Here is a 24,634-nt window from a genome sequence, read left to right as displayed (position 1 = left end):
GACATGACACCAAAAGACAAAAGCAGATTAAGTTTACTTCATCAAAATTAAACACTACTATGCTTCAAATATCACCATCAAGAAAGTGAATAGGCAAGTGACTAAATAGGAGAAAAATACCTGAAAATCCTGTATCTGCTAAGTGATTTGTATGTAGGCTATTTAAATAACTCTTCCAATAATGAAAAGACAATCCAATATAAAAATGGAAAAAGAATGGATTAGTTCTTTAAAGACGATACAGAAATGGATAATAATCACGTTAAAAGGGAGATGTTTGGGGTGCGTGTGTGCCTCAGTCAGTTAAGTTTCTGACTTTGGCTCAGGTTACGATCTCACGGTTCGTGAGTTCGAGCCCCTCATCGAGCTCTGTGCTGACAGCTGGGAACCTGGAGCCTGTTTCAGATTCTGTGTCTCCCTCTCTCTCTGCCCCTCCCCTGCTCACACTGTCTCTCTCAAAAGTAAAAGAGACACGTTCAACATTATTAGTTGTAAAAATGCAAACCAAAAACCACATGATGCCATTTCTTAGCCACTAGAATTGCTACCATAAAAGCAACAGATAATGACAAACATTGGCAAGAATCAGGAAAATGGGAACTCTCAAAAACTGCTGATGAAAATGTAATGTTGCTGCCACTTTGGAAACAGTCTGGCAGTTCCTCAAAAGGTTAAACTAGAAAAACAATTGTTTTAAACTTACTTGAGAGAGAGTGCACAAGTAGGGTAGAGGAACAGAGGAGAGGGAGGGAGAGAATCCCAAGCAGGCTCCATGCTCAGAGCAGAGCCCAATGTAGGACTCGATTCCACAACCCTGAGATAATGACCTGAGCTGAAATCAAGAGCCAGCCACTCAACCAGCTGAGCCACCCACGTGCCTGCCCCTCCTCAAAAGGTTGAAAAAACAAAACAAAAACAAACAAAAAAGGTTTATTTAACAGAGTTACCATATGAACTAGCAACTGTATTTATAGGTATATACCCAAGAGAAATCAAAACATGTTCACATAAAAAGGTGTTCATCACACAAACAATAACCTCAAAATGGATGAAAGACCTCAATGGAAGACAGGAAGCCATCAAAATCCTCGAGGAGAAAGCAGGCAAAACCCTCTTTGATCTTGCCCACAGCAACTTCTTATTCAAAACGTCTCCGGAGGCAAGGGAAACAAAGGCAAAAATGAACTAGGGGGACCTCATCAAAATAAAAAGCTTCTGCACAGTGAAGGAAACAATCACCAAAACTAAAAGGCAACCGACAGAATGGGAGAAGGTATTTTCAAATGACAGATCAGATAAAGGGTTAGTATCCAAAATCTACACAGAACTTCTCAAACTCAACACCCGGAACACAAGTAATCCAGTGAAATAATGGGCAAAAGACATGAATAGACACTGCTCCAAAGAAGACATCCAGATGGCCATACAAATCAAAACCACACTGAGATACCACCTTGCGCCTGTCTCTGTTTTCTAAGAAATTAAGGAAACGAAACAAACAAACAAAAAACTATAATCAGTAGTATCTTTTTATACTGGGTCTGATAGTTCTGTTTTTTCTAGAACTATCCCTGTTACTTCTTTTGATTCCTATCTGCCAGAAAAGTGAACTAAGTCCTAGTTAGTTGGAGAAAATTAACTAATTTTTCATATTTGAGAGGAACTTGTATATGGTAGAACATAGTGGCAACCACCAGGATTCTCTTTTTTTTTCCTTCTGAGTAAAATAGGATTGTTGCTTGTTTCACACATTCTGACATCACGATTTCATCTATTCTTTTTAAACCTTTCTTCAAATGGATATATAGGAATGTAGGAATTTTCAAGGCAAATACCAAGAAAAAGATTTTCCAAGAAAGATATTCTGTGACATAGCCTTCTGACTGTAACCATGTGTAACACATCAACCCAAATAATAAAAAATTCATATAACGCCGTTGTGTTAGAGGCATCCCAACAACACCCAGATTTGATTATTGACCAGAAGAGCTCCCAGACCTCAGCATATAGTTGTACTCATGCCTGTGGTTTGGTATGGGGAGAGGATAGAAAGGCCAATCAGCACAGAGAAAAGGTGCATGGGGTGAAGGCCAGAGGAGACCAAGCACAGGCTTCCAGGAATCCTTTCTCTATGGAGTTAGCAGGATGTGCTTAATTCCTCCAACATCAGATTAGGACAGCACAGGTAAAATATTGTCTGCCAGTACGAGGCTTATGGATACTCAGTGCCCGAGTTCTCATCAAATGCTAATCACATAGGCATCTTCTCCTTAGCATGTCCCAAAATTCCAGGTTTTCAGAAGGAAATCAAGTGTACGGCCTTAAGCACATTGATTGTACCAGCACTTAGGCACAGTGAACCACTCTTAAGCAGCTAGGGAATGGTGGGAACCCTCCTTAAATCCAAGATCCCAGGGAACCACCAAGGGCCAGTCATTCAAGTAGGATGTTCTGAGGGTAGCCATCTTTGGCCTGCTGAATGAAACCTGTACTTCATAGGAATTATACCCTTGACATCATTTTTGGTGGTGTCTTCAAGTTTTATTTTACTAGCAAGTAACATGATGGTTACCATGGTACTGGTTTCAGTTTCATCATCCATATGAAGTAGGTATTTGTACAAAAATTACTAAGGCAATATTAGGTCGTTATAATCTTTTTTTATGTGATTAAGTTTTCATTATGATTCTAAGATACAATCAACATAATGATTTTGGATTTAAAATTAGAATAAAATCTCTTAATTATATGGAAAACCCAGGTTTGATTCATATAGTGCTCAATCCCTGTTTATAGTTATAAGATATTTGATCCTATTCACCAATTGTTTTCTTGCCTAAGTATATGAATAACTTTTGTATTTTTGTGTATTGCTTTATGTATTTTCATATACTTTCATATGGGAGAGAGTCTCCATATTGTGTTACTTTGATCTCTATCTTAATTTTTAAGGTGACTGTATCATGTGTTAATATATGCAAAGAGTAGCTTCAACGGACACCCTGTTTTGTTGTTGCTGTTGTTTTATACATTTAATAAGCCTTATTTTTCACAGCACTTTTAAGTTCACAGCAAAATATAATAGAAAGTACAGAGAGTCTCCATATACCATACCATGCTCCCATACATGCCTAGCCTCCCCTGTTGTTGTCAACATCTTGCACGACAGTGGTCCATTTTAGTAGTATATATTTTTTTCAGTTCCTTTGTTTAATGTTGAGCGAGAGAGCATGCATGTGTGTGAGCAGCAAAGGGGCAGAGAGAGAGGGGAGAAAGAATCCTGTGCTGTCAGCACAGAGCCTGATGCAGGACTTGATCCAATGAACAGTGAGATCATGACCTGAGCTCACATCCAGACTTGGACACTGAACCAAATGAGCCACCCAGGCACCCTGAGAACTGTGATACATTTTATATGGACACTAAGTCATCATTTTAAGGCAAAGTCTCTAATTTACATTAGTGTTCAGCCTTGGTGTTATACATTCTATGAGTTTTCACAAATGTGTAATGATGTGAAACCACCTTTGTGGTATCGTGTGAAAGAGTTTCACTGCCTTAAAAGTCCTCTGTGCTGTGCCCCTTTATCCCTACATTCACCCCAACCCTTACCTCCATAGTCTTGCTCTTTCCAGAGTGTCATATAGTAAGAATCATACAGTGGATATCGTTGAATGTTTAGAAAATTAAAATTCCCCGGCAATTGAATGTAGGCATTCAAGATATTCTTTGCCCTTTGTTTTGTTTAGTTGATCATCAGTAGAGGATCTGATGACCTCTGCTTTCCATGAAAAAAGCATGATTTCTCTAGATGTGTGTCACCTAATGGGGAGGGTTGAGAAAAATGACATCGTGAACCACTACATAGCACTCACATTAGGATCATCCTCCTCTGTGTTGTGCGGTGGGTCTAGTTAGACTCTCTAGCAATGGAAGGAGATAGTCTCAAGAGGTTAGAACTTTATCAAACTGGAATGCCAATGTCTTCTTACTTACCTTGCCATTGGAAATAAGGCCAGGGAGAGTCTGTTTGCTATGGTTTGGCCATGCTGCAAAGTACAATAGCTATGGAGCTCTAGCTCTATAGAGCCCACTTTGTGAGGGGGTGTTTCATCCTAAATCTGAACAGTCTCTACTGAAGGGCTGGGGAAGTTCTGCTGTGTGACTGCAAAGTAAACACACTCTCTTTTAACTCCTCTCATAGTGGAGGTCCAGAAAAATCATGCTAGTTTCAGTTTGACATTGTTAGCTTATGATCATCATTCTCCTAACGATACCAGTTTCCTCCAGTGTCATAGAGTCAGTCAGTGATGGTTATTGTAAACATCATTCACCTGTAGGTGTCAAATTCCGATAAAACCTATTCTTACTTTTGGTCAATATAGAGGAGAAAGTAAGATTTCTTAGTGCTTTAAGCCTCCCAATAGTATAATAACCATTCAGTGTAGTGTGGTTTCCAGGTGTGGTCCCAAAGCAATACTTTTTGACAAATCATAAGCCATACACTTGTAATTTCCTCTATTTTTCAATTGTTGATTTACCATGTCTTTTGCTTTCTTCTTTAGGAGCAGATAAGAATCCTGAGGAAGACTCTATATCCAGGTAGGATTTTTATGGATTTGTAAAAATGACATTTGTTGGGGCACCTGGGGGCTCAGCCGGTTAAGGGTGTGACTCTTGATTTCAACTCAGGTTTGTGAGTTCAAGACCCACGTCGGGTTTTGCACTGACAGCCTATTTGGGATATCATTCCCTCCTTCTGTGTGCACTCACTCTCAAAGTATAAAGGAATGAAATGAAATGAAACAGAAAATTAAAGGAAAGGAAAGGAAAGGAATGAACTGAAAATTATGTGTTTCCTAAGGGAACACAGAGAACAAAAGCAGTTGGTGAGTGTTCTACCCTGGACTAAACACTATATCCTATACATAACATCTGTTAAGTTATACAGTCATTGCATAGCTTTGCAAAGTATCTATGTTATTGTAGCCTACTTTTTATTACTATCGCAACTGTTGTTCACGGAGGTTGATTACTCGACCATGATTCCATAGTTAATGAGTAACTGAGGGGTTTGCCCGTCAGCTTGTGTAGCTTCCACATCCATTCTCTGGTTCCTCAGCAGCACTAAGATGAAGACACAGATCCTAGGGCAGATCAACTCAGAATGTCAAAGCTAATGATGTCGGAACTCTAATTTAGGGTTTTCTTAAGAACCCAGGTTAGTCCAAGCATTTGGCCCTATATATTTGACCAGTAGTGCTAGCAAAAGTAATCAGTGCAGTGGTAACAAATCCCTTGTTTTTACCACCCGAGATTTTAGTGTGGATGTCAGCTACGGCCATGGTGTCATGGCTTTTACATAATAAGCAAGATCAAGTCAGGCATATCCTTAGATGTTGTAATATCTCCTATTCTTGAGACAAATGAGTTTTCTGTAAGGGAAGGATATCTAGTTGTTACGTTATGTTAATTAAATTCAGCCTCTATTTCGAGGATATTGCTATATGATTCCCTTTGGGCTAGTATGCTTAACCAGTTCTAGGAAGCTTTTTCTTTTTTTGGAGATTTTTTTCCCCATGATTTTTCTATACTGTGTTTTTGCCTTTTTACTTTCTTCTCTGGTTTTCTTGGTATTTTTTTTCCATTAATTTTTCCAATTGTGCCAGCTAAGGACTCTCCATTTTTCCAGAGGCCAAATCAAAAGCACTTAGAATCTCAAGATTTAGTGAACCTCAGAGATTAATTCATCACAATACCCTCTGGTACTTCAACCTATGTTTAACCTCCTTGCCCAATGGTTGTACCCATGGAGATTTGAAACTCAAGAGAGATTGAAGTCACCTAGTGGGATATGATAAGTGACAGAAATGAGATTTAAATTTGGGTTCTTTTCTTTTTTTCTTTACTTCCTTTCTTTCTTTGTTTTTTGTGTTCATCTTGTAGGCAAATGTTTTAATAATAGAAAGCTGGGAAGTGGGTATAATGAATACAACGACAGAGGGTAAGAATCGAATTAGCAGAGGAGATCAGGTTTCAATAAGAACAACACTGAGTTGTATAGGAATAAGACTTTTAAAGAAGATGTCAGAATATGGGGGTTTATGCCAAGTGAGATAAAGGTGAATGACAGGAATGAAGGTCCTAGGATTAGGGGAGTTGTTTAGAATAGCATATTCAAATAGAGAGTTCAAGAGTGTCCTGACCAGGTTTCTGCTTTTGTGTGTGTTGGTATCATTGAAGGTGCGAGCATACCTCAGATTTTCTGATGAGACAGATTAAAAATCATTTGAGCTGCTGGGAAGTGTCTGTTTACAGCAAATAGAAATAAGATATCCCCTACTTCCACCCCAACTGAGGGAGGATAGCTTAGATGCTCTCAAGGAATTGGAGGTGGGGGGTGGAGATTCTGAACTACAGAGATGTATGGCCCAAGACAAGCTGTCTCCTCACTCCACCTCTTTTCCTAAATCTGTGATGCCCTTCCCATGTACCTGTAGGGCTGGGCAGGGCTAGGATTGACTTGTCAAATCAGTAAGGGAGCTTCATCTGGATCGGTGATAACATGCCTAGGTTGAGGTGACTGTGTGGATGACTGAGACTCCCAATTCGCTTGTTCTCCAGGAGCAGGACATGGCTCCTACCCTCGGTCATTTGAGCCCATCCTTGTTGTAGGAGTCTGTGCCTTCATAGGCTAAAGATCGAAAGTTTGGGCAATGCCACAGAACCGTGTGGAAGAGTGATGTAGGAGTGGGAGCTCATAGGGAAGAAAATATTCAGGCAGTGTATAAAGAAATAGAGGCACAACTACCAGGACCATTTTGATCGCAGTCTCTGTCCTTGGGTAGCTAAATGCCCCTGACGGCTTGGAATGTCTTGCTAGTTATTATGGACCTAAATAAGGCAAGACAAGTGTAGGAACAAAGTTGGCCTTGGGAACTTGTAATCTTAATCTCTAGTTAGTACTGCCATTCATAACATAGAAATTTTACTTGGATATATTTACTTAAATGGAGGTCTACCTGACACACAATGTAATATGTGATGCAAGTACTCTGGATGTTCCATCATGCTCGCCATAAGCGTAGCTCCCATCTGTTAATGTATGGTGCTATTACAATACCACTGACCTGATTCCCTATGCTGTACCTTTGAGCCTTGTGATTTATTCATTCTATAACTGGAACCCTGAACTTCCCTCTCCCCTACCCCCGTTTTGTCCATCCCCCCACCTCCCCTCCCTTCTGGCAAGAGTCAAATCTCTGCATTTATGGGTCTGTTTCTGCTTTTTCTCTGTTTGTTCATTTGTTACCCTTTTTAGATTCTACATAGAAATGAAACCATATAGGATTTGTCTTTCTCTGTCTGACTTATTTCACTTAGCCTCCTACCGTCTAGGTATATCCATGATGTTTCAGATGGCACGATCTCATTCTGTTTTATAGCGGCATAATATTCCATTGTGTGTGTGTGTAAGTGTGTGTGTGTGTGTGTGTGTGTGTGTGTGGTCTGTTCATGTATTGGTGGACACTTGGGTTGCTTCCATATCTTGCCGATTGTAAATAATGCTATAATAAATATAGGGTGCATATATCTTTTCAAATTAGTATTCCCATTTCCCTTGGGTAAATAAATACCCAGTAGTGGAATTACTGGATCCTATGGTATTTGTATTTTTAATTTGTTGAGGCCCTTCCTTACTGGCTTTCATTGTGGCGATACCAATTTACATCCCATGACCAGCGCACACAGTTTTTTTTTTTCCACACCCTGAGCAACCCTTGTTGTTTCCTGTGTATTGAAACTGAGCCATTGTGACAGATGTGAGGTGAGAAGTCATTCTGGTAATGTTTATAGATACAATTTTCAACATTTCAGAGAATTCTCTGCCTGTCACACTTGGTTATGGAAACTCAGACTGGGTCTTTTCTGGAGATTTCACAGGTTAGGAGAGGTGGAGGCAAAATAGAGAACTTAAAGTTTTTTTTTCAATATATGAAGTTTGTTGTCATATTGGTTTCCATCCAACACACAGTGATCATCCCAAAAGGTACACTTCTCAATACTCATCACCCACCCTCCCTTCCCTCCCACCCCCATCGACTCTCAGTTTGTTCTCAGTTTTTAAGAGTCTCTTATGATTTGGCTATCTTCCACTCTAACTTCTTTTTTTTTTTCCTTCCTCTCCCCCATGGTTTCTGTTAAGTTTCTCAGGATCCACATAAGAGTGAAACCGTATGTTATCTGTCATTCTCTGTATGGTTATTTCACTTAGCATAACACTCTCCAGTTCCATCCATGTTGCTACAAAGGGCAATATTTCATTCTTTCTCATTTCCACATAGTACTCCATTGTGTATATAAAGCACAATTTCTTTAACAGGTCCAAATGTTGAAAGACCTATACTCTGAAAACCGTAAAACACTTATGAAAGAAATTGCAGGTGACGGAAAGAGAAAGACATACAATGCTCATAGATGGGAAAAATACATAGTTTTAAAGTGTCTACACTACCCAAAGCAATCTACAGGTGTAATGCAAGCCCTGTCAACATACCAACAACATTTGCCAGAGAGGTAGACATACAATCCTAAACGTTGTATAGAACCACAAAAGGCCTTGAATGGCCAAAGCAATATTGAAAAAGAGGAAGCATGGTGGTATCACAATCTCTTCTCCAGTGCACATGGAACGTTCTCCAGAATAGACCATATACTGGGACATAAATCAGCCCTAAGTAAGTACAAAAAGATTGAGAGCATACTGTGCATATTTTCAGACCATAACACTATGAAACTCGAAATCAACTACAAGAAAATATTGGGAAAGGTAACACATACTTGGAGACTGAAGAACATCCTACTAAAGAATGAATGGGCCAACCAAGCAGTTAAAGAGGAAATGGAAAAATATATGGATGTCAATGAAAGGGATAACACCACAACCCCAAACCACTGGGACACAACAAAGTCGGTTATAAGAGGAAAATATATAGCAATCCAGGCCTTCCTAAAGAAGGAAGAAAGATCTCAGATACACAACCTAACCTTACGCCTTAAGGAGCTGGAAAAAGAACAGCAAATAAAACCCAAACCAGCAGAAGGCAGGAAATAATAAAGATTACAGCAGAAATTAATGCTATCGAAACAAACAAACAAACAAACAAAAAACAGAAAAATACCAGTAGAACAGATCAATCAAGCCAGAGTCTGGTGCCTTGAAAGAATTAACAAAATTGATAAACCACTAGCCAGTCTGGTCAAAGAAGAAAAAAGGAAAGGACATAAATAAGTAAAATCAAGAATGAAAGAGGAGAGATCACAACCAACACAGCAGAAATAAAAACAATAATAAGAGAATAGTATGAGCAATTATATGCCAATAAAATGGGTCATCTGGAAGAAATGGACAAATTCCTAGAAACATATACACTACCAACACTGAAACAGGAAGAAATAGAAAATTTGAACAGACCCATAACCAGTAAGGACATCGAATTAGTAATCAAAAATCTGCCAAAAAACAAGAGTCCAGGGCCAGATGGCTTTCCAGGGGGGATTTCTACCAAACATATAAGGAAGAGTTAGCACCTATTCTCTTGAAACTGTTCCAAAAGATAGAAATGGAAGGAAAACTTGCAAACTCTTTCTATGAAGCCAGCATTACCTTGATTCCAAAACCAGTCAGAGACCCCACTACAAAGGAGAACTATAGACAACTTTCCCTGAGGAACATGGATGCAAATATTCTCAACAAGATATTAGCCAACCGGATCCAACAATACATGAAAAGTATTACTCACCACGACCAAGCAGGATTTATACCTGGGATGCGGGGCAGGTTCCATATCTGCAAAACAATTAACGTGATTCATCACATCAATAAAAGAAAGGGCAAGAACCATATAACCCTCTCGATGGATGCAGAGAAAGCATTTGACAAAATACAGCACCGTTTCTTGATAAAAAGCCTCAAGAAAGTAGGGAGAGAAGGAGCATACCTCTAAATCATAATGCTAATATCATCCTCAGTGGGGAAAAATGGGAGCTTCCCCTCTAAGGTCAGGAACAAGACAGGGATGTCCACTCTCACTACTGTTACTCAACATAGTATTGGGAGTCGTAGCCTCTGCAATCAGACAACACAAAGAAATAAAAGGCATCCAAATCAGCCAGGAGGAGGTCAAACTTTCCCTCTTTGCAGATGACACGATGCTCTATATGGAAAACCCGAAAGATGCCACACAAAACTGCTAGAATGGATTCCTGAATTTGGTAAATTTGCAGGATATGAAATCAATGTGCAGAAATCGCATTCCTATACACCAACATGAAGCAACAGAAAGAGAAATCAAGAAATCGATCCCATTTACAGTTGCACAAACAGCCACACAATACCTAGGAATAAATCTAACCAAAGAGGTGAAAAATGTATATACTGAAAACCACAGAAAGCTTATGAAAGAAATTGAAGAAGACACAAAAAAATGGCAAAAAGATTCCATGCTCCTGGATAGGAAGAACAAATATTGTTAAAATGTCGATACTACCCAAAGCAATCTACATATTCAATGCAATCCCTATCAAAGTAACACCAGCATTCTTCACAGAGCTAGAACATATAATCCTAAAATGTGTATGGACCCAGAAAAGGCCCTAAAGAGCCAGAGCAATCTTGAAAAAGAAAACCAAAGCAGGAGGCATCATAATCCCAGACTTCAACCTATACTACAAAGCTGTAATCATCAAGACAATATGGTACTGGCAATAGAACAGACACTCAGATCAATGGAACAGAATAGAGAACCCAGACATGGACCCACAAACGTATGGCCAACTAATCTTTCACAGAGTAGGAAAGAATATCCAATGGCATAAAGAGAGTCTCCCGAGCAAGCGGTGCTGGGAAACTGGACAGCGACATGCAGAAGAATGAACCTGGACCACTTCCTTACACCTTTCTTACACAAAAATAAACTCAAAATGGATGGAAGACCTCAATGCAAGACAGGAAGCCATCAAAATCCTCAAGGAGAAAGCAGGCAAAAACCTCTTTGATCTTGGCCGCAGCAACTTCTTATTCAACACGTCTCCGGAGGCAAGGGAAACAAAAGCAAAAATGAACTAGTGGGACCTCATCAGACAAAAAGTCTTCTGTACAGCGAAGGAAACAATTAGAAAAACGAAAAGGCAACTGACAGAATGGGAGAAGGTATTTGCAAATGACATATCAGATAAAGGGTTAGTATCCAAAATCTACAAAGAACTTCTCAAACTCAACCACCCAAACAACAAATAATCCAGTGAAGAAATGGGCAAAAGACATGAATAGACACTTCTCCAAAGAAGACATCCAGATGGCCAACTGACACATGAAAAAATGCTCCACATCACTCATCATCAGGGAAATAAAAATCAAAACCACACTGAGCTAACCCCTTCTGCCTGTCAGAATGGCTCACATGAACAACTCAGGCAACAACAGATGTTGGCGAGGATGTGGAGAAGGAGGATCTCTTTTGCACTGTTGGTGGCAATGCAAGCTGGTGCAGCTACTCTGGAAAACAGTATGGAGTTTCCTCAAAACAGTAAAAATAGAACTACCCTACGACCCAGCAATTGCACTACTAAGCATTTATCCATGAGATACAGGTGTGCTGTTTCGATGGGACACATGCACCCCATGTATATAGCAGCACTATCAACAATAGCCAAAGTATGCTAAAGGGGCCCAAGTGTCCATCGATGGATGAATGGATAAAGAAGATGTGGTATCTAGATACAATGGAATATCACTCGGCAATCAAAAAGAATGAAATCTTGCCATTTGCAACTACATGGATGGAACTGGAGGGTAATATGTTAAGTGAAATTAGTCAGGGAAAGACAACAATCATATGACTTCACTCGTATGAGGACTGTAAGAGACAAAACAGATGAACATAAGGGAAGGGAAACAAACATAATATAAAAACAGGGAGGGGGACAAAACAGAAGAGACTCACAAATATGGAGAACAAACTGAGTGTTGCTGGAGGGGTAGTGGGAGGGGGGATGGGCTAAATGGTCAAGGGCACTAAGGAATCTACTCCTGAAATCATTGCTTCACTCTATGCTAACTATTTGGGATGTAAATTCTGAAAAACAAAAAATTAAATTAAAAAAGTAAAAATAAAAAAATAAAATAAAGTATTTGTTAATGTGTGGAATTACATCATTTGCTCATGTTAAACAAACTTTGCATTTCTCAGATTAACTGAATATAGTTGTGATTTCATTCGTTTTTTTTCTTTTCATTATTTTATTTTTTTTATGTTTATTTTTGAGAGAGAGAGACCGAGCGTGAGCATGGGAGGGGCAGAGAGAGAGGGAAATGTGGAATCTGCAGCAGGCTCCAGACTCTGAGCTGTCAGCACAGAGGCTGACACAGAGCTCAAACCCACGAACTTCGATATCATGACCTGAGCTGAAGTGGTCAACCAAGTGAGCCACCCAGGTGCCTGTATTTTATTTTATTTGAGAGAGAGAGAGAGAGAGAGAGAGAGAGAGAGAGACAGAGAGACAGAGAGACAGAGAGCGCACACAAGAGTGGGGGGGGCAGATGGAGAGAGAGAGAGAGAATCTCAAAAAAGCTCCAGGCTCGATGCGGAGCCAGACACAGGGCTCAATCCCATAACCCTGGACTCCTGACCTGAGCAGAAATCAAGAGTTGTATGCTTAAACCACTGAGACACCCAGTTGCCCCTCGGGGACTATATTTTCATTTGGCACTGAGACCCACAAATTCTGTCACTGCAAAGTCCCCACCAGGCCACATACCCCCTCCCCCACCCCACCCAACCTCCTCCCACAAGACCCTCCCCTCGACCCCACTGCACACTAGTCTCCCTCAGAATGAAATCCAAACTCTTCTCTGGGCCCACAGACCCCGCCAATCTGGTCCTCGAATCGTTGCTGCCCTTGCCGCCCTCGTCCACTAGGCTCCAGCCACAGTCCCCACCTTTCGTCTCAGGGTCCTCCCACTGGCTGCTCCTAGGCCTGGAATGTGGCTGGTTGCTCAGAGGGGCCCTCCTGGCCCTCCAGCTACAGCAGCTGACCCCTGCCCAGGTCTTCTGCTCCCCAGCACTCACAGCGGAAACTAGCCGTCTCCTTGTTTACCTGTTCCTGGTCTGTCTCCCCCACCCACACCCTGGTGCTCAGAATGTCAACAGGAGAGCAGGGTCATCTTAAGCCTGCAAGCCTCAGTCACTGGTCACAGGTCACAGTGGAGCCCCACCCCCTAGAACAAAGCCTGGCCCAGAGCAGACGCTCCCTAAACAACTGGTGCCTGATGACACACTTTGCCTGAGAAGTGATGACAGACTCTGAGTGACAAGTACCCTCTAGTGTGGGGCGGCAGGCCCGGTCAGTGCGAGCCCATACATGGCAGGGTGTTCTCCCCTGATCCCAGGCCCAGTGAACCCCCCCAACTCCCCGCACTCCCCATCTGGATCCTCAGTGCCCCTGAGATCAGCACATGGTGTCGGGCAGTGCCAGTCCCTCCCACCAGGCTCCCCCATCCTCCAGGGGGACAATGTACAAAGGGCCACTTCAGCAGGGAGCTTCAGCTCCATCTCAAGCCCACAGGCCTGAGGTGGGGGAGGGCAGGGGAGGGTGTGCCCCAGCCCTCTTCTGTCCTCTTGGAGCCTGCTCTAGCACAGGGCCAGGAGGGTGACAGATTCAAGCTATAGTGCAGAGAGGCTTTGTTACAGGAGCTGCGCCTTGTGGCCTGGGGGAAATGCCCTTGCACAGCGAGTGGATGAGACACATCAATGCACAGGGTCGGCGGTGAGCCAGTGCAGAGGGCGGTCCCCGTGTACCCAGGTAGCAGGAGTGGAGTGGCGCTCCCCCATGTGTACAGGGCATAGTTGTGAGGTGCAGCCATGCACTCAAGAGGCTAAAGTGCTGTAGGGTGAAGGGAGAGAGATGAGCAGAGCCGGCAGGGTCTGGGCCAAGGTAGAGGGCAGAGGCCTGGGCTCAGAGTTGGCTCCCATCCTGCCTGGGACCCTCTGCCGCAAAACCAGGCACAAAGAACTTGCTCAAATTGTGGTTCCGGAAACCTGAGCTGATAACCCGAGATATGACCATCCACCCAGTCTCCCAGGCCAGGAGCCTAGCAGTCATCCAGAATCTGGCTTCTCACTGACCTCGAGCTCCCCATTGCCAGGCACATCTATTCAATGCCCAGGTACTCGTCGTCCCACCCGGCCCCCTGTGCCACTGTCCCACGTTGCCTGCGCCACCATCCATGCTCACCAGGACAACAGCAGCAGCCTTGCCAGGGAAGGGGCTCCTGGCTTGAGCCCCACAAGCCTAGCAAAAGCCACATCTGATGTTGTCCCTCTCAGCTTGGAACACCTGCTCCCAGGATAAAGTCCAAATCCTCTAGGAGGCTCCAAGTTTCTGTGTAATCTTTCACTCCCTGCCAAGGTAGGCTCAGCTGAACTGCACTTCCCCCAGACTGAGGAAGGACTGAGCTGCCTCACCCCTGCTCTGCCCCGCAGGGCTCCTCACCCTACACTGGACGGTGCTGACCAACTCTCCTGGGGCCCCAGCACAGAGCCTGATGCAAAGGAGGTGCTGACGACAGCCCCCCTCTGCCCCCAAATCCACACACCTGCAGCTGCAGTCAGTGCTGCTGGGCTCTCACAACTGGTCTGGGGTTGGAAAAAGTCTAGTCCTGACTGGGCAAGGCACACCCCGATGAGGTGGCTCATGTACAGGAACTCGACGGGTCCCCCACAATGGGAGCGAAGTGGTGGAGAGCAGAGACACGGGGAAGGGCTCCAGCCTTCAAAGCGCTCTGAGCAGCATGGCTGATGGTCCGGAGGAGACCTGGCAAGGAAGGAGGGGAAACAGGAAGGGATATCAGTTCACCCCTGGGTGCTCAGTTCACCCCTGGGTCACCCCATGCCAGGTCAGTGCCTGGCACCATGCCCAGCTGCTGCTGGCTCAAAGGATGGGCTGGGACCCTGGCTCTGCCCCCCGCCCCCACCTCTGGAATCCTACTCTCTTGGAGGCAGAAAAGCGGGGGCTGGTAACACCACCTCACGGGGATCTGGGGAAGTGACCAGGCTGCTCCTGGCCCAGATCCTACAGCTCCGGCTCTCTGGGAGCCCAAGCAAGGTCTTCCACCTCCTTCAGGAGAGGTGGCCTGGAGCAGGTGCGCCTGGGGAGCCTCTGTGGAGCGGGAACATAGAGCCCTTTCTCTTTTCCCTTCCCAATCCAACTCTGCCCACCCCTGCCTTCGAGGGGCCGTGGTGCCCTCAGCGCAGGACCCGATCGTCTCCACCGGGGGACACTCAAGAAGCATTCACCAAATGGCACAGGGCACCATGCAGGGCTGTAGGCACTGGGGCCTGCTCCTTCATATGGAGCCGCCAGTCTGTTCTTGCTCCTCTGATTAGTCTTTTCCCTCTGCTAGATCCCGAGAGCATTCCGGAAAAGGGCCGCAAGTGCCCAAATGTCCCACTGAGTGTGAGAAAGAAGAGAAAGGAACAGCAGTGACCAGACCATCACCACAAGGGGACAGAGTCATTCAGGAGTCAAGTGGCCAGGGTCCAGGCCTTAGCAATGCCACTAAGCTTGCCGGGAGAGCCTGAGCACCAGATGAAGTGCTCCATCTTGTCTCACCATCACGTGACCATTTCACAGAGGGGGAAACTGAGGTTTGGAGAGGGGACAGGACTAGCCCCAGGTCAGGCAGCGGCGAGCTGTGGAGAGGTCCTGGCTCAGCAGAGACCACGTGCATGCCACTGCAGCTCACCAATGCTCAAGACCTCCCCATTCCTGCAGGACCTCAGTTTCCCCCACTGACCATCGGGGGCACAGCCTGGATCTTCCAGCTTCTGGCTGACTTGAGTGTTCCAGGTTCTAGAAGGCCCACATTCTAGGTCTGCTGCTCCATCTTCCTCCTCTGAGTTCCGTGATCCCGCGTCTCTGTTCTGGATCACGGGGTTCTACTTTCCAGGTGCTGTGTTCTGGTGTCTGGTCCCCAAGTTCGCCTCTCAGAAAAGTCTGCAGCCCAGGCAGGTTATCCAGCCCACATGCTTCATTTTCATTCACTGTATTCTCTCCCAGCCCTCAGCAGTCGGGGCTCACAGGTCACCACCTGAAGCTCCAGTTCCGTCGGCCCTCGGGGCTGCTTTAGGGCATGAAAATAGTTGGGGAGGCCTGTCCCAGGCCCCAGATCACTGGTCTGAACGGGATACTGGAGATCATACTCACAGTTGGGCAGGAACCCCCATCCCCACTCTTCCCTGTGTCTCCAGGACCACGTTTCTGACCACCCCCAGCCCTGCTGGCTTCTGCCCCCACCAGTCCACACGGCGACAGCCTCCAAGATGGCACTTCCGGAGGACAGAGACCTTGGGTCATTTTTCTTTGGGGTCAGAGCCTGGTACTTCCTTAGTGGGTGTCTGTTAAACACTTGCAGAATGAATTAACCAGGTGTGCCCAGAGTCCCGGCAGGATTACACACTGTCACAGCCTCAAAGACCAGAGTTCACATATGACAGAGATGCTCACGCTGTGTGTGCGTGCAGGTGATGTGCACAAAACACGTGCTCAAAAACACAGACACGTCACACCCTCAAGTCAGCAGATCTGTGCCCTGGCACCTAGCCTGGGCCCTGGCACTTGGCTGAATGACAGATGACCGAATGAATGGGTGCTCTGTACTAGGTATATGGGGGAGACGGAGATCGAATCCTCACCCAGGATCAAGGCTCAGCTGTGATTCCAAAGACCATTTCCACGAGGTCGAACTTGACTACATTGTAGGAGGACCCCCTGGAAAGGCACTTTGGGGCCGGAGTCAGTAAGGAAGGCAGTCAACAGTGCTACGCACCCACCTGGGCACCCAGATGGAGGTGAAGCAAATACACCTAGGGCCACCTCTGGCTAGGAGGGGCAGAGGGCAGCCTGGGGTGGGGTGGGGTGGGGTGGCTTTCCAGGTGGAGGTGGGAAGGCGAGGGCCCTGAGGCCCAACCCACACGACAGGAAGGACAGCAGAGGTTTGAATGAAATTCTGGGTGTGCTACATCCCAGTAGCCCCAGGTCTGGACTCTCACTGACCCAAATTCCGAGAAAGAGAGATACACAGGCTAAGCTGTCTGCCCCGGGCACACCTGTTCTGGGGGATGGGCCTGGGGCCAGGGTCCCTCTGGAAGCCACTCACACTTGGTGACCCCAGAGTCTCATGAATGGGGAGCTGGCTGTTCTCAGGGCACCTTTTCTTAGACCTCTCTCCTTTACACGGTAACTTCATTTTTCTGGTTATAAAGGTTTCACCTACAACCTAGGAAATGTGAAAATCACAGCGAAAGAAGTAATATCACCCACCATCCCTGGGGCTAACATTTGGGCCTAAGTTCTCACAGGCTTTTTTTCCCCTGCACCTTCTTGCTGGAATGAGCTATCAATGTGGATTTCCTGCCAGCTTTTGGACAGCAAGCATTTTCTCTAAGGAGCTTTGTCCTCCACATGGGAAGACCGAGTGCAGACCTGAGCACTGGGGAATTTGCTCTCCTGGGCTTCTTCCCATCCCCCTCAGACCTGACCTGGATCCTGCAGACAAATGCTCCAGCTGGGGACAAGAGTGGGGGAGGGGTACGGTCACATAGCCCTGGGCTCTCCTCTTATAAGCCACAAAGGGACTACCAACCACTCCCCAGGGTGCTCTGGGTCAGTACCAAGCACCTCAGGCCTTCAATGTTCCCTCTGTGAAATGGACGTGTTTGGCTAGCTCCCCAGCGGGGTCTCCTCTCTGGGCAGCAGGCACAGTTGCCTGAACTGGGCTGCACCTTACAGCTGCTTTCCCTGTCCACTCCACTGGCGTCTCAGACCAGGCCCTCAAGGTTCTCAGCATCTTGTGGAGCAGCCGGATGGAAATCCTGGCAGGGTGGGTCAGCCTGGCCCTTGGGGTGGGAGTCAGGCAGGGCTTCCTGGAGAGGTCTTAAAGGATGAGCCAGCACCTGCCAGGAGAGGAGGGGAAGGCCACTGCAGACAGAGTGATAGCATCTGCAAAGGCCCAGCGGCGGGCTGGGCGGGGCGGGGGTGGGGGAGGTGTGTGTGGGGGAAGCCAGCACCTGGATTCTAGTCTGGATGGGGTGCTGGTGCATTTCGCCCTCCCCACATGCCAGTGCCTGGAGGCACGCCACAGAGTCTGTCACATCCCCCACTGGTGGCTGCAGGACCACTGCCCCTACTCAGGTATGGCGCAGAACATCCATGACAGCAATAACACGCCAGGCCCCACAGCAGTCCTGGACATCTCTGAGAGGGGGTTTCCCTGGGGGCCCTTTGGGGCCAGGCTCTGTGGTTTAATGGCTCTGACAGAGGTCATCCCCCACATACAGAATGCCCCTGCCCCATTCCCTGGACCTCTCCACCATGGTGGAGGAGCCTCACACCCTCTGCTCTAGTCCTTGAGGCAGGTATGACCTTGGACCCGTCACCCATACCCTGTGGGCCTTGGCTCAAAGACTGAAGACTGATCTGGGCTGTTCCAAGGTCCAGATGGGACCAGAGCTGGCTCTGCCTGAACTGACCACAAGGGTTCCCAAACACCTACTATGTGCCAGAGCCCCCAACACTGCCTCTTTGTTTCTCTCTCCCGCCAGCCTGGAGGCAGGATCTCTTCCCACCACCATCCCTTACAGACACAGAAGGCCCCTGGATGCAGGTTTTCTGACCCTGGGATGTGGGCATAGGTGAAAATGTAGAGCCACACCTCCAAGCCACAGCTAGAACCAACTGAGATAATGTGTTACTGCTTCAGAAACTGTAGAGTGCAGACTCATTTATTTATTTTTTTTCACACAATGGGCAAGGCTCCGTTCTGCAGGACCCCTCCCAGCTGTGTGACCCTACTAAGTCACCTGTCTAGGGCTCAGTTTCCATTGAACGAAATAAGGATTACATCAGCACCCCCTCCCAGGGGTCCTGAGATACTGAAATGAAATCAAGCAAGAAAGCACCAGCCCCTCACTCCCATCCGAGCCATAAATGAGTTCGGACCATTAATATTCACGGTCTTCAGAGATGGTCCGGAAGGCACCTTCTCCATCTTTTGCTTAAACCGGCCAATCTGCACTGCTTCCGGAAGTGGCCCTCACCTGTCCCACGACCCATCACCATTCATTAAGCAGTTAAGAAACAGTCATCAAATGCCTTTTGCATGTTAGGCAAGGTGCCGGCCCCCAGAGAGTGCCTGTGTGCCCAGCCTAGAAGCCCCACCTGTCATGGGCAGCCCTCCCTTGTTCCGCCTTCCCTGGCCACCATCACTCACCCACCATGATTCCCCCAGGCTGTGTGCCAGGCCCGAGTTAGCAAGAGTGGGGCCATGATCGACCAGTCCAGAGTATTACACAAGTTCTGTGGGGTCTGTGGCCAGCTGTGACCTGTCTCCAGAAGGAAACAGCAGCAGCAGGTGCCTGGATAAAGGCAAATTAGGGCGTGGGGGGTCAGTGTGGTGTGGTGTGTGCAGAGCTGCATTAGGGTAGCAGGGGGCAGAGGCTGAGAACACAATCGGGGGAAGGGTCATAGGGATCTGGGTTAAGGGCAAAGGAGTCTCGTAAAGCAGCCTGAACTCCACTGGGCCGGGCAATGGTTCTGGGAGTCTGCAGGCCTCTGTATCCCCAGGACAACATTTTAAAATCTGGGTTTCCAGCCCCCTCTCCAGTAGTGGGATTCTGACTCAGCAGGGTGTGGCAGGGCCTGGGAAGTCTGTATTTTCCCCAAGCCGCCCAGGTGTGGCTACACGGGGCTTCCAGAGACAGAGCCCCAGGACTACGGGGAAGAAGGGAGTGGCAATCAGGGCCACAAGGAGGGTGGCCTGGAGGCCAGGACACCAGTGACGTGGTTGTCTCGGGCGTCTAGGCTTCAGAGACCGTTCCCTTTTGAGTGACTGAGGGGCCTATCCAAGGGGCCCCATCGGGCTATGGGGGTCCTACAGGCTGGATACAATCCCAGCCCCACCACTTCCTGGCTCTGAGCCCCGGGACCCAGGCACCCTCAAACTGCCAAATGGGGAGAATAACAGTACCTGCTTCAAGGGAAGTTAGCAGGCATAGCTGAGATGATACCGACAAAGTGCGTGGCCCAGCGCCCAGCACATGGTAAGTGCTTGATAAATAGCAGCAAATTGTTATGACTCAGAGGTCAAGGTGGGGTAGAACAGCCTGGGAAGTCATCCATTATGGGCCCCGGTCAACCAGAATCCTGGAGACTGCCTCTGGCCACCCTCCCTTGCTCAGACCCCCATCTGGGCTGCTGCTTCTGGGAAGTTCCCAGCCTGCCAGGAGAGGGCAACTGGAGGTCAGACCCCGAGGAGGCCCCAGCGTCAGAGCAGGCTCTGGCCTCCTGCCTTGGCACCTCACCCTGCCCCTCCCAGGGGATTGATTCCTCCTTCAGCAGGAGCCAAAGTCTAGAGCCAAACAGGCTCTAAATTCATAAAGCAACGGAGTAATTAGGGTGTGTGAATGATTATTTCCAACTTTATTTTTCTAGATAAAATGAAAATAAGTGGGCCAACAGGGGAATTTCCACTTGGGGCGGTGCAAGAAAAAGTATTTTGGGACCCTGTTAACTTCCTGGGTTACAGGCAGTGCTGTGGGCCCATGTCAGCCCCACTCTAGACCACAGGAGGGTGGTCCACTACCCTTCTAACATACCTGCTTTCAGCCCTGCCCAAAGCCTCACTTCCCCTTCCCTTCTGGCAGGTGTGGCTAAGCAGGGTCCCTGTGACCATCCCTCCATGGTGTGAGGATGCCCTCTGGAGGGTCAGTCTCCTCCCACAGGGATGGAAAGGGAGGAGGAATGGGTAAAAGAACAGGGATGCTCCCTGGGGCTGAAAGTCATTCACTCATTCATTCATTCTTTCATTCATTCAAGCTCCTATAGGATAGGGAACTCACGGCCTAGTGGAAGACGCCACAGCAAACACACTGAAGAAAGAGAAGTGGTGCTCTGCCCAGCCCACAGCAAGGAGCCTCTCTGCACAACGAAAGGATGTTCAAGCAGAGAGGCAAAGGATGGGTGGTCGTTAACAAGACAGAGCCTCCATTCCCCTACCTGCAAAAGGTATTTTCACAGTACCTCTATCACAGGTTGCTGTCCAGATGCAATGTTAGCTACTAATATTTTAATGGGCAGGCAGGGTGCACACGAGAGGGGCTGCAAGGCCAGAGAAACAGCAGAAGGGGAGGAGGGTCTGTGGGATTTGGGGTGGAGGAGGCTTTTGAAGGGTGACAGAGTTTCAGGGCACATAGGAAGAAGTAGGTGGAACAGACATTCAGGCAGAGGGAACAGCATAAGCCAGGGAATAGAATCTGACGTTTGAGACCCGTCTGGACCATTTCTCAGAGCTCTGTCAGGTTAATGCTTGGGATCCAGTTAGGTCATTCTGTGCAGACAGCCCAAACCAGGCCAAGGTCAAGAGGATCCAGAGCAGAAGTGACGCAGGGTCAGAGGTGCAGAGGTTCCCAGGAAGAGAGGACACCAGTCCTCCTTCCCTTCTGCCCTCCATCTCACCACGGGTTACTTACTCAGAGTACTCTCTTGTCCTGGCTTCAGCCTGTTTGATGCCTCCCTCTCTCAGCTACAGTATGGCCTGGCAGCTCTCCAATTCTCTGGAGCCTTCTCTCCTTATTCAACCATCATTTATTAAGCACCTACTGAATGCCTGGGTGCTAAAGCTGGCATGGACCAGCTCCCACTGCAAGATGGTTAAGCTGTTGGTAGCCTCAAATGGGCCTTGCCGGAAGATTTACACCATGGAAACCTGCCAACGCTGTTTATCAGGTACCTTTTTCTCCCATATGGTCTGTTGCCAGCACACCATTGCCCCCTGCCCAAGCAACGGACACAGAAAGGCAGGCCCCCGCCTATAGGGACTCACACACAAGAGGAAGACGATCGCCTACTGGAGCAGGCTGTGTAGTCTTCCAGGACGCAGGGGTGAACTGGGAGACCCATTCTGGAAGAGGGGGCATAAATGCCCACTAGAAACTGAACCAAGCTGTTCAAATAGCTCTAGTGTGCCTCGTTCCCATTTTACAGGCAAGGAAACAGAGGCACAGAGAGTCAGAGTCACCAGTCCATGTTCACACAGTAAGAAGTGGCAGAGTTGAGATTTGAACCTGGGCCACTGGATCTGGAGTCCTTGCTTTTAACTTCTTCCCTTGACTGTCCCACGGTGCAATTATTGCAACGCCCACCCTCCACCTCCCCACCCTCGCCCCCCCCACACACCCCTAAGCAGCCAGCACAGGGCTATGCAAGACCATGGAGGCCCGACTGGTTTTGCTGCCCAACTAGATTCCATTCTCCTGGGGATAAGGTCTGTGTCCTCTCCACCCGGCTGCCCTCACAGGAAGATATTGTGTTTGTTGGTCTCAGTGTCTGAAGAACCTTCTGGAAGGGAGCCCTGGTCCCCCATTTGCAGGGCTAGGGCTGACTAGGAGGAAGGGGTGCATCGTGCAGCATGGAGAACAAAGAGGCTTTGGCCTTGGGGAACACAGCAGGGTCCGTTGAATGACATGGCTAAGGTGCCCATAGGGGCACAAGGAGGAGCACCCCACCCCGGCCACGGCCCACCGCTTCTCTCTTCTTCCAGAATAGCATGAGCACACGGACTTGCAGTGCCCCCAGCCCTGGCTTCCCTGGGTCACATCCAGCCCTCACAGGATCCTCATCGCCACAGGGTAAAGTTAGCCTGGCCCACCAGCTGACATCAATGCCCCCGTTTTCCAGGTACACATACTGGCACAGCGGCCAAGGATTTCCCGAGGCCTTCTCAGGTGCTGGGCTCCCTACACTCATCACCTCATGCAGACCTCCCCACAACCCTGTGGAGGAGTCTCCCCTTTTGACAGATTTGGACACTGAGATTCAGAAAGCGGACTTGCTTGGGGTGGTCCAGCCACCGGCAGATGTGGGCCAAGCAGCCCTGACCACAGCAGGGACCCTGGGCAGACTCCAGAGGGGCTGCTGAGCCAGATGGCAGCACTGCCGCCCCATCAGCTCCTCACTGTCCTTGGGAGCTTGCGTGTGCCAGCTCGCTGGGATGGCCTGACACCTCACCTCCACCTGGCCCTCCATCCCTTCGATCACGTGGGTGACTCCGGTGCCTGACCAGCCCCCCCTTCCACAACTCTCCACCCCGACCACGTGCTCACATCTCACAGCCTCTGCTCCAGCCATTCCCTCTACCTAGAGTGCCCTTCCCTTTAGTGCTGAGCAAGCCAACTCTTCCAGCAACTTCTCTCTCCTCCCTGGACTGGCAGAAACTCTTCCAAACTTTCCCAAGACCCTGTGCCTATCTCCTCAGCACCCGGAGGCCTGGATCTTCAGTACCTGCCCTGCCCGGGGAGGTGACCCGCCAGTATCCACAGCTCCCCATCAAGGCAGGTCATGACTGGTGTCCCAGGAGTGGCAAGGAATGCTATGGGAACGGGGCAGTGCCAGTTCTGGGGGGCCATGGAGGGGTCTCTCTGGTGTAGTATTCCTGCCCACAGGCCTTCGAGGGAGTCTTCCAGAGCCAGGAGAGTCACCTGACCTCCAGCTACTAGGGCTGGCTGAGACCCACCTCTGCTTCTCATGGCACTCCAGCTCAGGTGCCATCATTCTGACTTACATCCAAGCTACCCTCCCCAACCCAGCTTCCAGAACCCACTATTTGCAGATATTGATAGAGCCCTCCTCCAGCCAGGTTCCCTTCCCCACCCTGGGCAGTGCAGTGAAAAGCACATGAGCCTGGATGCGCCCCCCACCCCCTGCCAAAAACCCAAGGAAAGGACTAGGGGTGGTCTCCCCATGCCCCTCCGCCTGGTCCAGACAAGCAGCCACAGTCCCAGCCTCTGCACCCGCCCTTTTCCAGGACCCCGCTGGAGGCTTGGGGAGTGGGGGCACAGCTCACAAAGAGCCTTTTGAGCCCAGCGCCTAGGGGATGCCCCTGCCCAGGCCTAGGGAGGGGATCTAAGGCATGAGGCTTTGCCCTCCAGGGCCTGAGAAAGGTCCTGGGGCCAGCCTGTTGGGGGAGGGGGCGTCAGAACCCAGTAGTCTCCCTGGAATCCCGCCCCCACATCCTTGTCTCTATGCCCCCAACCCCTGGTCCTGGGGCTCCCACTCCCACCCATAGGGTGACGCTCAGGGAGGGAGGGGGCTGTGGGAGCCCTGAAGGCGTGAGGGTGGGGGGGATTGTGCCGGCAGCGCGGAGTTCAAGGCGGAGGGCCAGGAGTGCGTGGATGGAGGGACTGTGGCGCGGGTCCCCCGGGACGCCAGTGTCAACTCACCCATCTCCAGCCTGGTCTCAGCAGCAGAGGCAACAGCGGCGGCGGCGGCGTTGGCTCCGCGGCCCCCGGAGCTCCAGGCTGGGAGATGCTGGCTTCCTCCGCAGTCTCTCGTCCCATCCCGGGATCCGGTGGCGGCTGCAGCGGGCTCCAGGCTTCGCGGGCGTCGCGGCCCCGGGCACGGCCCCTATCCCCGCCTCCCGCCCCACCTCCACCCCTTCCCGCGGTCCAGGCAGGCCCGCCTGGCTGCACCCTGGGCCGCGGCGCGGGGGAGGGGCCCCTCGGGAGGCGCGCGTGGGGCG

General features: G+C 48.6%; 1 long non-coding RNA gene across 1 annotated transcript; it reads right to left on the bottom strand.

Moving 5' to 3' along the window:
• Positions 1-9,816: 9,816 nt before the first annotated feature.
• On the bottom strand, positions 9,817-24,505 carry LOC125159798 (uncharacterized). Its single transcript, XR_007149930.1, has 4 exons — positions 24,336-24,505; positions 15,357-15,510; positions 14,657-14,874; positions 9,817-9,850 (listed from the first exon to the last, which is right to left on the bottom strand). It is a non-coding gene; the product is annotated as an uncharacterized LOC125159798 (long non-coding RNA).
• Positions 24,506-24,634: the final 129 nt, after the last annotated feature.

The sequence above is a fragment of the Prionailurus viverrinus genome, unplaced genomic scaffold (assembly GCF_022837055.1).
Source record: "Prionailurus viverrinus isolate Anna unplaced genomic scaffold, UM_Priviv_1.0 scaffold_62, whole genome shotgun sequence".
Taxonomy (NCBI): domain Eukaryota; kingdom Metazoa; phylum Chordata; class Mammalia; order Carnivora; family Felidae; genus Prionailurus; species Prionailurus viverrinus.
Note: the sequence above shows the minus strand (reverse complement) of the source record. Positions and strands in the feature narration are given on the sequence as shown.